At 40.9% G+C, this 15,834-nt stretch overlaps 1 protein-coding gene across 3 annotated transcripts in view; it reads left to right on the top strand.

Annotated features, from left to right (window-relative positions):
* The window catches only part of pkn2a (protein kinase N2a), a 39,312-nt gene that overhangs the window by 3,393 nt on the left and 20,085 nt on the right, over nt 1–15,834 (top strand). The gene's annotated exons all lie outside the window — the stretch shown is intronic.

The raw sequence follows: 15,834 nt of genomic DNA, 5'->3' as shown, positions 1-15,834 counted from the left end.
AATGTCTGTAGGAGCAGAACTGTAGTACTCCATAAAGACAGACGCTATAATACTCACGGTTATATATGCTTCCTAATCTGTGAAAAACAAGTTTAATAGAATTTTATTGTGATTTTCTTAAACTACTCTTTCATATCTTAATTGGTGTATGAATGTCTAAGTGGTAGAATGTGAGTCTTTGTAAAGCACTTTGGTCACTGTGATTGTGTAGCTAAAGTGCAGTCCATTTACCATTTTACCGTTTACATATGCAGCTCCGTGCATGCATCTCACCACTCTGACCCCAAGAGGCAAAAGAACAGCAGGTAGAGTTATTGATTTCTATAAAAAGACAGGTTTTTTTCCCCTCCCTAACTGAATAGCATGAAGTTTTCCCATTTGAAGTCAGTTAATATTACAAACATTTTTATTTGACATTCCATGTCCCTAGAACTAGTTTCTGTAGCCGGGGGTCAGATCGCCAAGGTCCGCCTTTGGCCTCCGCCCAGCTCACATCCCACCCGACCCCTATGGCCCCTCTCGCAGGTGGTAAGCTCATGGGAAGGGGGACCCATGTACCCTTTCTGGTTGTGCCCGGCTGAGCCTCATGGCCGCAGGCCTGGCCACCAGGCGCTCGCTTTGGAGCCCTACCTCCAGGGCTGGCTCCAGAGGGGGGCCCCGGTGACCCACGTCCGGGCAAGGGAAACCGAGATCCAAATTTTGCACTCATCATAGGGGTTTTGGAGTCATACTTTGTCTGGTCCCTCACCTAGGACCTTTTTGCCTTGGGAAACTCTACCAAGGGCACGAAGCCCCAGACAGCTTAGCTCCTAGGATCATCGGGACACACAAACCCCTCCACCACGTTAAGGTGACGGCTTGAGGAGGGAAGGTTAAAAACTTCAATTATTGACAGGATTTCTTTTGACCAAATATATATTGTATAACAAGCAAAACATTAGCTACCTGCTCACTTTTGAGTATATGCTAGCACCCCCATTTCAAAAGCACGTAAATGCACAGACGCACACGGAATTTCCATTATTCACTATCTCTGATTGATTGAAAACCACAATTGGTTTCGTGTGTCTGGTTTCAAGTTGTGGCAAAGTTTTTTTTTTTTTTTTCTTGCTCAAATGGTTGGGCTCCTGTAAGCATGCATTTATTTTTTTGGGGGGGCGGGGGGGGGTGCGCTATTCAGAAATTAGTGCACATATGCAAGCAAATTACACCTTTATCAAAAAAAAAAAAAAAAATTACACGCCTGATTTCCAGCACCACGCTGCACTACTTTAATCCATAGTGCTGCATCACACACAGCTGCTAAAACACAGATTGATCACACTTCACTCGTCCCTGCTGGGTTTTGTGCATTTCAGACGCAGGTCATCCATCAAGCGAGATCCCTGTGTTAGGGAAAACAGCTGTTACCTACATGTGTCCATCTTGACTGATCCGTCATAGTAACAGAGAGCAGAGCTCAGAACATTAAGAACACTACGCACCCCGGTTCGCAATGGCGGTACAGATGCACAAAAGCAAGGACCCACAGACTGAGAAACATTTTTTTCCAAGAGCCATCACCACCCTGACATCTCATTTTTCCATGGGCCTTGCTATTAATCATGTGAAGGCACGCTGATTTTCAACATCTTCTGAAATACATTGTGTAGAGAAGTAAGTTTCTTTCGGCTCGTCCCATTAGGGGTTGCCACAGTGTAACAACTCAGATGAACGCTCATATTTGTTTAACACACTGTTTACGCCGGATCCCCTTCCTCACACAACCCCTCTTGAGGAGTAGGGGTCCCAGCGAGATACAAACTCATGACCCCTGGTTTACCAAACCAATGCTGTCACCACTGAGCTATGGGGTGAAATACATTGTGTCTATTTTTATGTATTTTTTACCTTGCACTTTTGTATGTACTGAAACAGGAGAAGCTCTCCTGTCTCGTACGAAGTATAATGATAAATTTAATTCTAAATCCTGATTTCTATTTAAAAAAACAAATGCATTTCTTTTTAGTTTTAAATGGTTTAACAGGATCCCTTGACATACCTTGGCCAAAGGTAGAATTACAGGTCTATTTTGTGGTCATTGATGCCAAAATTCCACACCAAGTTGCTGCCTTTCCGGCTAGCTTGCTGGCTACCTAGCCACTCAGCTCATCCTTCACGCTGCTGTGTTGGATAAACCTTCTCTCATTCAATCTGCTGTAGTTTCCCCCTCCAGCTAATGGCTCTTTTTCAGCTTCCGTTGTGGCACTTCCATGTTGTGGCACTATACCTATTGTACCGGCAAAAAAATTAACTTATTTTTCACCGTCGTATTGCTTGATTTTGCACTTGGAAGGATGGATTCACTTTTCACACTTTTCCAAAACACCCCGGTTCGTCGTGAAAAATAGATTGCACAGGTGCAAAGGACAAGAGCTTTGTGGGTTCTAAATGACAGGTATATGTATAGAGCTATTAAAAAAATGGTTGTGGCGGACTAATTTATCTCACAGTTTATAGCATATGTTACGTGTGAATTTAGAATAAATCCTCTTGGTCAAACTGGCAACATATAACAAAGCATTTTTATTGCATTTAAGGCCATTTAATCACACACACAATATAATACAACAGAAAACAATAAAATAGAAGTACAAAGACAGTTTAGTAGAGTGTAACACGAACAATCTATCTAACTAGACATATAGTCACCAAACTCGAACAACCTCTCCAAAAGCAGCAATAATATAAAAAGCTTGGTACGTGTCCGACGATGTAATCCTTCTCTCAGAACGTAAGAAAAGATCCACGTCATATCGCCTGTCGCCGTAGTTTCACCCGACGCGGAGGTGGGTCTGGCCGGGAGGCTGGGTGGCCCGTGCTGTCACACCGCTGGCGGGGAGGAGAAAGGAGCCAAACCCCCCAAGCAACCAGTGTCTGGGCACCCCTGAAGTAGTTACTTCACCCAGCATGGGTCCTCCTGAGTACGCTACACACACAGGTCATTTTAAATATTTGATCGGGTTCCTTGTCCTCCTCGTCCGTCTGTTGGGGAGTCTGTTGTCAGTTAGAAGTGATCTGCATACCATCTAAATATGGCTTGAAAAGATAGGGTAATATGGCCCCGGTAACTTCACTTGCTTCTGAAATGTTCTCTTCTCCCAAAAAGAGCTTCAGTCTGAGAAGGGGTGTCAGAAACATCGGAAAATCTCTTTTGTTCATCTGCCATAGCAGGTGGCACAGCATCTTCTCAATAGAGACTGTCCCAGTGTGACATCTGCAAATGACGTTGCAGGCAGTATGGCTGCCACTGGGATGTCGAATGAAACTTCCGCAAATTTGCGGATTAATGACAGGCTCTCAGCTCGTTTTTTTTTCGTAGACATTGAAGTGAATAATATTATATGTAGCTTTCATAACAATATCGATTTTTTTTTTTTTTTTTTTTTTTTTAAATGTATATATGGATGTCAGTAGCCCTTTAACCTGTGTTTCAATGAGTAATTTTGCAAGGGCTTTATAAAATCTGACTTTTCTTTCCTAGTCAAGTGCTCATGAAAGAATATTTGAATGCATTTAACTTACATGGATGTTGCTCTTCTCTGGACTCACTGTCGTGAGTTGTACAGAAGCGAAGGGGCCGGGTTGAAGGTCATGTTTCAAGACTTGGAGATTTCCAGATACAATAAATGACAGTCTTTGACCTAATATTACCCTGCCCCTCACAATCTCCTCTCATGGACTTTAACAGATCAGTCAAGATGGACACATGAAGGTTAGCAGTTGTTGACCTTTTGCAAGAATGTTATCATTCCGTCTGTACACTTGTGGCTGTCTTCTGGTCAATAATAGCTATATATTTTTAACCGCTGCTCCAGCCTCTATGTGGCTGGTATCCTTTTCACTTTGTGCATGCGCTGAAAGATCTCAACTCTAAAGGCCACTTTATACTCCCTAGGTTGACTACACCCGCATTGCATCATGTGACCCATGCATTGCCCCACGTAGCACCTCTGCATAGCCTGTGTGCTGTTGACTGTACATACGTCAAAAAAAGTTGCTACGGGTGGAAAGCCGCGGAGTCCATTTCATGATTGGCCCATTTCAGTCACATGCTGTGATGACGTACTCACCGTTCCTCCCAGATCCACATACCACCTACGCAAGCGCCTTCTCGATTGATTTTGCAGCATAATTGCATCTGGTCATTTCAGTCCATTTGTTCAAGCAGAGACGGTTACATGGTCGTCATTGTGGTTCCTTTGTTACGGAAGGGAAAAGAAATACGGTTACCGGAAATGGTCAAAATGTGCTCAAGGAACTCCACCCTGTGGCATCCTAACCAATACTACCCAAAGTGACACCTTTGACTTGGAGAAGTACTGCAGGACATTTTAAAAACTGCACAGGCGGGTTCCGCTGGAGTATAAATGCAAACTACGTGCGTGACAGCCGCAGTGATATCAGCGCCGTCACTGCACACGCGAGTATAAAAAGGCCTTAATAATAACTTCCGCAAAGTCTTTCTTTTTTTCTTTGTACTTTACTCACAATGCAGTAATACGGTCATGCAATTTGATGGATTTTTTTTTTTTTTAATCGGTTGTTGTTTTATGTTTGTACAATAATACTTTTGCTAAGCCATTGTTTTTTCTGTCACTCAATATATATTTGAACGTTTTTCTTTTAAGTGTTTCAAGATCTTACGAAATGTTAAGTGCTAAAAAGGCTTTAAAAAAGCCAAGGGTGTATTTAAATGGGATTTTTTTTATACATCACCGATGGAGGGGCTAAAGTACATCTTCATAATTAGCTGATTATGATTTGTTTCTTTTTAAGATGCAGACTTTACACAAGTTTTGTTAGGCTGATCGGTATTGGCTAGTAATTAACATTTTATGCTGATCAGCTTTGTCATCATTTGGTGATCCCTCATTGATCGGCTCCTCAAATGACCTCTATTCCTTATCGCCATTGTGCACAATACATCTTAGTCCAAAACATAGTTTATTTTAGTAGTGTTTTTTTCCCCATCTATTTTGATATAGTCCTGTAAATATGATGGCCAATAAAGTTATTTAAAACAATGTTGGTGGCATCGGACAAAAAATGCATCTGAGACAGACAGCACGCAATGCTCGGATCAGACTAGAAGTCAAATTTGTTCTTTCACAATTGCACTATGTCAGACTACTACAATAACATCTTGAATTCCCATACAACCGCATGAAGTTTTTACGATTATTGGGCTCAACTTGTGTGTTGGTTTGTCACCAGTGCTCGGGAGAGAACTTTCATTCAAGCTTCCTTGCCGTACGTTCACCTATTTTTGATATGATACGGCTCGCAAGCAGGCAACAAAGCTAGTCCTAGTGCTAGTGGTTGTGTGGAAACATATTGCCGTTCTGTTGAATCATGCTCTCAAGTTTCAATGTGGATGAAGTTATTTAATTATGATATAGTAATTTCATCACGATAAGTGGTCCCACTTTATTTCTGTCAAGTTGTAATCTTGCTTTGATCGAACTGAATACCTGAATACATGATCTGACCAGAGCTGTGATTTCCAGGTTTATTGAGTCAAGGCACACATTTTACAATTGAAAATCTCACGGGACACCAACAAACAAAAAATGTCACAAAAAGTGGATAGATTAATTAGTGTATGTACTTACTGCAGTCTCATAGAAGACTATTAATTGTTCTGTCTGTCACTATGCCTCACTGGGATAGATGAACCAAGATTGTAAATATACGTTTTTGGGCGATCACATACACAAGTATATACAGTAAATGAACAGGGCTTGTAAATAGACACATAGATCCATCTTGTGATCTGATTGGTTTTTTTTTTTTCTTTTTTTCAAACTCGCTGATCAGCCCCAAAAATCCTGATCATGGAAAGCCTATTTAGAGATAGCACGTGTCAGTAATGAATAACGCAGTACCCCCAACATAGGTCACCTCATTTGGATAAATTAGCCTGAACTAACTGATGCAGTGGACACTCAAAGTACATGAACCACAGGAACATTTTGCTACCAGGGACAACTGCTACCAGGAACACAAAGTTCCTGAGCTGGTTGGTGGAAAAGGGGCTAACTCAGTTTGTTGTTTGATGTCGAATTAAAACACATACTTTTGGAGGTTTTACTAGCTCATTTAGTTCTGTCTTATCTGATTGGCCGTTCATGAATTTCCGTGCATTGTGGCTCAGTAAAATAGGCCCTTCTGGGTGTCCTCATGCTGTCCTCATTCAAGCTGCGCAAATAGAGCTTATAGTGCAGAGTAAATAGGTTTCATAGGGCAGAGAGCTTTATTTTCACGTGGCCATTATTCTCAGTTCTTGGGGTTTTGACCTCTAGTTCACCTGTGAGTAATCAGGAAGAACCTTGACCAGGAAAAGTACAAACTATATTTTCTTCTTGAAATCCTATACAATACCAAACTATCACGCTAAATTATTTTCCTGCCCTCAAATATCCAGGTGTCCATCGCAAGTAAATGATTAAAGGGTTCACTGCAGATAACATATTGTAAACCTGAAGTGATAATCCCTCTAGAAGTGTTGGATAGTCGTTAAATTCAACTACAAAGACACAATTAAGTGTAATGGCTTTTTTTTAATCCATCCATCCATCCATCCATTATCTACCGCTTTTCTGGGTCGGGTCGCGGGGAAAGTAGCTTAAGCAGGGATACCCTAAACTTCCCTTTCCCCAGCCACTTCTTCCAGGTCTTATGGAGGGATCCCGAGGTGTTCCCAAGCTAGTCGAGAGACATAGTCTCTCCAGCGTGTCCAGGGTCATCCCCGGGTTCTCTTTCCGGTGGGACATGCCCGGAACACATCACCAGGCAGGTGTCTGGGAGGCTTCCGAATCAGATGCCCTAGCCACCTCAGCTGGCTCCTCTCAATGCAGAGGAGTAGCGGCTCGACACTGAGCCCCTCCCGGATGACCGAGCTTCTCACCCTATCTCTCAGGGAGAGCCCGGACACCCTGTGGTGGGAACTCATTTTGGCCGCTTGCATCCAGGATCTTGTTCTTTCAGCTTTTTCGACGTTTTAAAATGCTTGAGCATTGGTTTTAAATTCATTTTGTTGTTTGACATGCTGGCCACCTCACCTCTAGCCTGATTTGCATGGAGCCTTGTATTTCAATTAGAATCAAGTTACAAGCCCAAACTGAATCAAAAAGCTCCTTATATACGTACCTGAATCGGAATAAATTGATCGAATCCAAATAAAATTTCATTTGGGATTCAGAGAGGTGGAATATTCCTTTTGCCAAACTGATCAGATGTAAAAACGTTTTGTGTAAACCATGAAACAGAATGTTGACATAAATGTGTGGTGACATCGTTTACGCAATTGAAAATATCACAGCTGGTCTGCAACAGACATATGTTAATCAAATGTAACTTGTTTTATCAATCCATTGGTTTAATAAAACTGTAAAAACAATCACAGTGTGCTAAATAGACAATTGACCTCCATCTTGCTAAATTGATTGGAATGTCACTATTGTAAATTACCTATTCTTATTTAAAGATGTAGCACAATCCACGTACCAGATCAGAATAGATCACGTCGCATGTAAGCACTTGACTTGAGCTCTTAATTTGGAAAGCTTTGATTCTGAATGACAAAAAAAAAAGTCTGCATGTAAATCCGGTTTATGACCGAAGTACATAGAAAACCCTGCAGTTTAATTCTGAGAGATGTTACTTCTCAGGGAGAGCATGATAACTGATTCATCAAACATTAAACTTTTGATTTGAAGGAGTTTGTTTTTGTCCAGTTTATTTAGTTACAACTCGTTTGCAGTGTTAGGATTTCTCAATTTATGATACATTCCTGAAGGATTTTCTGCCCAGGTGGGAAGATGTAGTCTCTATCATCTACCATTGGTATAACCCAAACCCTAAGGCAGGGGTACTCAATGCCTCGATCGCAATTGACTGGTCTAAGGTAGTATTAGTAGATGTGGAAAAAAAAAAAAAAAAACGTCAGCAAATCATCCATCCCGTGATTTGAGATGCAAATATAATCGATTACATCAGAATTTTACACATGCGCAAACAACAGCGATAAAAGGTACAGGTAACTGCAGTTGCACAAATGGCGTTAAGTTCATTAGAACTAAATAGCTAGTCTGTGAGTTACCTCCAGTTTTTGCGTCTATGTTTTCTCTTAATCTAAAGAGGGCATAAAAATGAGTGGAATTGCTGGACCAGTAAGAAGAGAAAAAAATTCCCACTGTCATATGGAATGCAAAGAGGAGTATTTTACTATTCCACCCTAGCTGATGAACATTTGGAAGTGTGCTGGAGGCCAGCTGTAAGCAGCTACTGTCCACACTATATGTGTCCTTGGCTGATTCCCAAGTCAAACTTGGGTAATGTAAAAAAATTAACTGTTAATTATGTGTTGTGCAAGATTGGCTCATGGGGTGATACAAGGTACAGCAACATACATTTGTACACCAACATACATTTGTGTTCAGCTATGTCAGTGGCCCAGAATTCTAGCTCACTTGTATTTCTCTACTCTCTAAGACTGGAGACAGGGTTGTGCACCCCCCCCAAAAAAAAAAGTAAATCACGAGAGGGTGGATGATTGAAAAGTATTTCGAGGGCAAAAACATTTCAGCATCCTTTGGCTAAGGGATTGATTAAAGCCATAATAAGTAAATATTTTTCTGAGAAGCTCTTCGGACCCATTAGTACGCAATGATTAAAATAAAGTAACAAAAAAAGTGAATTCCCTATCTTTACTCCTGTGGTTGCTCTGAGAGGAGCCCAAATTATTTCATTATGTGGCCTTTGTAACCACAAATCATTGGGGGAAAAAGTAATTGGCGCCCACACAATATTTATAATTACCTATATTAGCAATTAAAGCGTTCCGCTTAAAAGCAAATCACTTACAGATGGTTTTATTTAGAAAAAGGTTGTCTGAGTGGAGCCATACAACTTCACCTTACTTCCTAGAGACCAATTCCTCTTTAGTCACAGCTTTGCTGGCAATGGCATCTTATGGTATAAATATAAGTATAGAAATCTGTAAAAACACCAATATTGGTGATTTTTTTTTTTTTTCAGCAAATAGCTGGGGATACCTTCCAAAGAAACAAAAACACAAATGAATTTGTGAATGGCGAACCGTGAATATGTGTGAGAATTGCCGTGTTATTCTGCTCATTGCTCGTGCCAGTAAATTTCCGATCACTTTAAAAATAATGTTCATACAAGTAATTGATTAGTTTCCCCCACAGTCAATGCCGATCCCTATTTCCTTCAAAATTGTATTGAATGACCACCTTTATTGGTGTTGAGATTTTAATCCTCTTATCAGCAGGGTGAATTATCATCTGCGTGTACTTTAAATTGTTGTTTGTAGTGTTTGTTCCTCTCTCGTACCAACCAAGCTCGGAAAGTCGTAATACATGGCCAGTGTTGTGCTTTTAACCTGGGATAATTTTAGCCACTGGAGTGAGATTAGGTCCCATTCCCGGCTGCTGTGACCTCACAGAGTGAGAAGCTAATAGGGATTTGGCTGTTGCCGCTCAGACGGTTTATCTTCCCCAGTTTTTGTCGCTGGCGTGTGTGAGAAAGACAAAATGAGATGGCAGGAGAGAATCTGGTGGAGTGAATGAAAGTGGCTTTGAACAGAGCCTGTGTTACTGGTAATATAGGCTTTATAGTGGACGTATCCTTCATGCTTTGCAATGGAAGAACTTCAGTGGGGATCTTGTGAGGACCTTTTAGCTTCTCAGCCCAACATGCATGGGATAGTTTGGTCATCGGATCTCGAAATGGAGTTGGCTGAAACTGACGATGCCATGGTAAGGTTGGGAGACAAACAATTGTGCGTCTCTGAACACTATTTGACTGATGTCTATCATATAAAGGTAATGCTGGGTTAAAACTGCAAGAAATTCAAGATTTTTTTTGGCTGTCAATCTGTGACATGCTTTCTTACTGCAACAAACTTTGTTTGGCTGAACAAATACATGAAAATCAATTCTGCCAAATGTATCTGCTGACTATATTATATGAGAAATATTTTATTAATAAATAATAATGTACCAAAACTATATACTGCTTGAACCAGCCTCAAAAGTTTTTATTATTATTCAGCGGAACAAAAAGGTGCCAATTCAGTTTCTGGACTGTTTTAATTGCTGGTCGATCATTTTAAAATGATTCACCATTAATCAAATTTTTTTAAACATTTGTTCTTATGCAGTATAGATGTATGGAATGGCATTTGATATTTACACTCCATATAAAGTGAAATTGAATTTGATCAGGAAGTTATTTAAAATGAGGCTTGAAAATGATGAAAAATCACTCCCTTTTCTCCTCTCACAGAAGCCTTTTGCATGTCTGGAGAATGCGCTGAAAACGCTGTCAACTGTCATTTAAATAAACTGGAGCCTCTGATTACGTATTTAATCTTTGTCTGTTCCAGCTGCAGAATGAAATAATGGTTTCCCTTTTTTGGTCATTAGCTGGGTTTCCATGAAAGTTCTTAATTTGTAGCAGTGCCTGCAACTTAGTCGGCCTGCCACCAGATGGCTAACGTATGGTTAAGGCTTCATTAAGGGTTGACACGGCACTCTGTGGCCAACTTCAAAATAAAAGCCTAAAATAGCATTGTCACTGTAAAAGACTAGTAGCAATCGTTGTAGCGCCTGCCTTGACTTCAAGTTTTCGGGTGGCCTGACCGCAGTGGAAAGTTGCCAAATTGAAGAGGGAAATCACAACTGTTGTTGTAATTGTAGGACATTTCTGTCAGTCTTTATGCATGCACAATGTTGTGAATTCACTTCCACGCAAAGTCTTCTTTATCCCCCGATTTATTTTCTCGTTCTGTACACTTTTACAGTATATTTCAATGAGTTAGTCCCACCATAGTCCAGTTGTATAGTCTGGGTCAGGATCCTCTCCTACATTCTGGAGCCACAACCAATTGGCCAGTTTTCAGGGTGCCACAGAGGGGCCAGCAGACCGCTGTGGGTACCTCAGCGTGGGACATGTACCGTCCACCAAGTTGCTCTCGGGTGAACCCATTGTCCCGGTCCTGTCCTCAATTGACCCCTCCGTGGATGTTGCGCAATCCGCGTCACTGACCAATCAGAGGCCAGAGATCTGCATAAATTTGGACTCAAATCTCAGACAACGCTGGCTGGATGGTCCAGTATAGCTTCTGTTGGCGTTTTTATCGCGTATTTGGGTTCTTTAACAATAGATATGGTTAAGAGGTGTAGTCACGGACTTTATAATAGTGACGACAGGTATCCTGAAAGGGTAGTTGGTGGAGTTCAATTCGTACCCTTTCCAAAACCGAAGACCCAGTACGAAAAATGTCTTTGATGGATCAAACTTTGTGTAAGACCGCAGCATCACCTGAATTCATCTAAAATCAACCGGAACAGAAGACCGAGTACGAAAAATGTCTTTGATGGATAAAACTTTGAGGAAGACCGCATGATCAACTGAATCCATCAACCGGAACAGATATGTTTGCACGAAGGTATGCCCTATATTTGATTTTCAATACATGTCTCATATAAATGAATTAGCAGTTATTCGCTTGCATAACACAGCTACGTGTGCATGATTGACACACTTGATCTGTGTTGAGCGATACTTCGCGATGATCTGACTGCACAAACGTGTCTCTGTTGGCGGCTACCGAGCAAAGCTAAACCGGACTAGCGAGTCCTAAAAGCCTTCGACATGCACCGAGACACCAAGACTGAAGGAAGGATGTTTGAGGACACTAAAGTAGTGATTGTCGTACTCAGTCGGGACTTGCGTAGCTTCGGCACTAATTCAAGAATAATTATTGAAGGGAGCACGTGACGTTACACAAAGAAAACGAGAGAAACAACTCGTAAATCAAGCTTCGCCTTCTTCTTTTCCTTCATACGGTGGTTCACAAACGGCTATACAGATACATATACAGATTCTGCACACAAGTGTGATATGTAACACGAAAATAGGAAACTGTCAATGACGAATTCGTCTTTGGGTTATAATATATTATATTATGTGGCTTCTCGGTCTTCCTCTGACTCTGGAAAGATCTTGCGCTAATATCAATGGTTTCTCTGTCGAAATGCATGTAAATACCATTGAAATACCCCTCGCTGAAATACTTGAACCCTGCTGTCTGCTTTTCAACGATATTTCACTGTTAGTTAAGAATGTGAGTGAGAAATCAGCCGGTAAATCGGACAGTTTCGCTCTATTCCTTTCTTTCTGCGCCGATATTTTTCCTAATTGTTTGTCTGACGTCAGCACATGTGACGTGACGTCACTTCAGGAGGCGTGGTTAAGTGCCCTGTACGGAGCGGTCAACTGATTGGGTCTTTCGCCTCCACGTTGAAAGAACAGCAGTTATAAGACATTTCTGTGACCATTTTTGCATGCACAATGGTATGAATTCACTTGTCTGCAAGTCTGGGATTCTTTCAGTGGATGTGGACCACTCACTTATTGTAACGAATAACCAATTTATGCGGAAATTGCTTATCCCCGTATTTATATTGTCATTCTATAGACTTATATAATTCACTTTTCAGTTCCACCACACTACACTTGTGTAGTGGGTTCACAACACTTGTCCTACATGCTTCTTCTCCTGTCCTATCTTGTCCTGTCCTTCCTTCATAAGATGTAGTGGTATAGTCTCATGCAGCATCTGTATTTGTTTCTTCGTTGTAGATATAGAATGATTTACTTTTCTCATTCTGTTCATTAGTAGTACTTCATCTTTCTTTTTTCCCCCTCTCACCCATCTAGAAATTCTGTTCTGTTCAACTGATAAACTCTGTTCCTCAATAAAATTTAAATTAAAATACAAAGAAATCACAGAGGAAGCTCAAAAACTCCAGTGACACAGTAAAACTGTTCTGACATAAAGTGGAAGCAGATTCTCTATTCTGCTTGATCTAACAGCGGAACAGGACAGGGGAAAAAAAAGTCGCTTTTTTGCTGTTTATACATCTGCACAACTAACAGTGGTCGAGCAGAACAACAGAGGCATACCTTCCTTGACAATTTACTATATTGATGAGGATTTTCAAATGAAAAGTCGGTCCTTATAGCTTAATGTTATTGTATTTCATGCATTAACTGTATACAGCTGTAATCTATTTTGGGCGCCCCCCCCCCCCCCCCCCTGTTCCTGCAATTCAACATTACAACAAAGTGATTCGATCCAACTGCCCCTGTCCTCCCTCTCTCCTAACCACTTACGGTTGAATATACATACACCAACGTATAGTTATTAGCTAACCCAAAGATAAAGTAGATTTTTTTTTTTTGTCTAAATTTACCTCATTTATTCTTATTTAAAGTTTCATTTTGCACTGATATCTGTTACATATTAATTTATTTCAGTTAAAGAAAATTTTTTTCCCTAACATAAGGAATAATCATGATTAATAATCATGGTTTCAATATTTAGCAGAATAATAATTTTTGCCGGGATAGTGCAGACCTATTTTCTGCCTTCTCTCCATGACATGCATCCACTCAGGGTTGACAAAGAGGGGCTCCAAAGCATCCACACCGTACAACTCTCCAATGGGAAAACTTACTTTTGCAAGCTGGAGGTCACAAACAGATTGGATAAGAAGCTATAGTGAAAGAAGGGAGGAATTTCTTATACAGTGAGGAAGGGGAGACTCATGTGGAGTCCAAAGTGTGCCACAAGGTGGCATTTTCACCTTCGCCCCCGCAAAAAAATATGAACATTGAAATAGTGAAAAACAGTTTCATATAACAATATATCTTGACAATTGAGCACCACAGTTTTCTGTCATTTCAGATAGCACTATATTCAGACATGAATAATGTAGTAAGAAGCCGCTGAATTAATTTTAGACAGGGTTCGCACACGGCCCTAAAAGTCCCTAAAAACTCCTAAATTTTCGAAGGTGCATTTAGGGGCTCCTAAAAGTCCTTAAAATCCGCGAAAACCGGTCAAGCCCCTAAAAAGACCTTAAATTAAAAAAAAAAAAACAAAGGGAGGACCTCTACCGCCAAAATTCTCTTTAAAAAAGAAATTAATCTTTTATTTAAAAAAAAAAATAGCGATCCGTCTGGCGTCCAAATCAGCTGGAAATTGTCAACGGAAGTCACCATGTTGACAACGAGTCACCATCTTGTCGATATTGTTTCCGTGAGTAGGCATTTCACTTCATCTTCGTTACGATGTAGCGTAGTTCTTTCATCGATCCAACTTGTATCACGGGGAAGTGCATTTTTCAAGAAGCTTGGGTTGAAAGTAAGGAGTTTGGGAGCTGGGTTCGTCGAGATCCAAAAGATAGGCACATGTTTTACTGCCATCTGTGCAAGCAGAGTTACCAGCTTGAAAAGATGGGCATCAAAGCGCTGGAGTCGCACCGGAAAAACAGGAGACACGCTGATTTGGCGAAGACTCTCTCATCTTCCGTTGGTATGAATCTGTTTCTAAAATATCAAGATAGTGAAGCATCAACTTCAGGCAATGGTACTAGCAGTGCATGCGCACTAGGGATCGCAAAAAAAACGCTTACTTTCATAACCGTTTTTAACCGAACAGCTGTAGCAAAAAAATGGTACCATAGTGGTGTTTACATAATTCACCCGCGGGACCTCGAGTTGGGGTGCGGGGTTCCGCATGGACTGTTTTTGTTGTTGCTCTTCCGGAGTGACGAGTTCACAGAGTTATGCGAGTAGTGTTTTGATGTCTGGCAATAAAACAAGTTTACTCCCATACTTTGGAGCGTTTCCTCTATGCCATGTTTGATGTTTCTTTGATTTAACTGAATGTTCTTTTGAGTCTAACTTTACTCTAACAGCGAAACTTGAAAAAAGTGGAAATGATGTTGAAAATTAGCGCAATGTGGAGTACTGGAACCGGAAGAAATGATTGGAAATTTTAACCGATTTCGAAAGTCCGATTACGGTTTCGGTTTTAAAAACCGAAAACCGGTTATAACCGGTTATTTGTAACTGGTTGCGATCCCTAATGTGCACCTACAGTTGTCCAGCCAGAAGTCAGGCTTTATGAACGTAGTTCAATACACGAAGACGGACTCGTTAAAGGCAGAGATCGTGTGGACTTTAAAAGTGATCTGCAGCCATTACAGTTACAAATCTTGTGAAAATAATTCGAAAGTGTTTGCAGTCATGTTCCAAGACAGTAACATTGCTAAAAACTACCACTGTGGGGAAAGGAAGACTTCGTACCTGGCTACATTTGGCATTGCTGCCCACTTTTCATCTCTACTGCCTCAAAGCCAAAAAAGCCAGAATAGAGACTGACATATCAACGGTTATTAAGAAGGCTGACAGGCTGTGTGAGGAAGCAGAAGAAAAGAAGAATCTGAGGTTTATCACCGAGGCCAATGCACTCAGAGGCAGAGCAAAGGACAAGAGAGCCACTTTGGCACCTCTGCAGCAACAAAGAGGAGGCACTGGGTATGCTCAAGGAGCTAGAGTAGGGCTGCTGAAACAGACATCAGTAGAAGACATTTGTGTATAGAGTTGCAATTGTAGTTAGAATCTGTTTTTCTGTATACTGTTATGTGAAGACGTTGACAGTGGTCATATCAATGAGAACTACCACAAAGGGCGACAGGTGATCACTGTCACAGGTACTGAGGTACTGGAACATTTGATGAACCAAGAACGGTTGATGGCACCATTGGGTGAGTCTTTTTTTTTTCCTTACTCTTGATTTCCCACGATGGCCCTAATTTTTTTACGTCTCAGCCCCTAAGAATGCCCCTAAAAAGCCCTTACATTTTTTTGCTCAGACTGATTATGAACCCTATTAGAGGATCAGTAAATTCT

The sequence above is a fragment of the Syngnathoides biaculeatus genome, chromosome 13 (assembly GCF_019802595.1).
Source record: "Syngnathoides biaculeatus isolate LvHL_M chromosome 13, ASM1980259v1, whole genome shotgun sequence".
Classification (NCBI taxonomy): Eukaryota; Metazoa; Chordata; class Actinopteri; order Syngnathiformes; family Syngnathidae; genus Syngnathoides; species Syngnathoides biaculeatus.
This window is presented reverse-complemented; position numbering and strand designations above follow the sequence as displayed.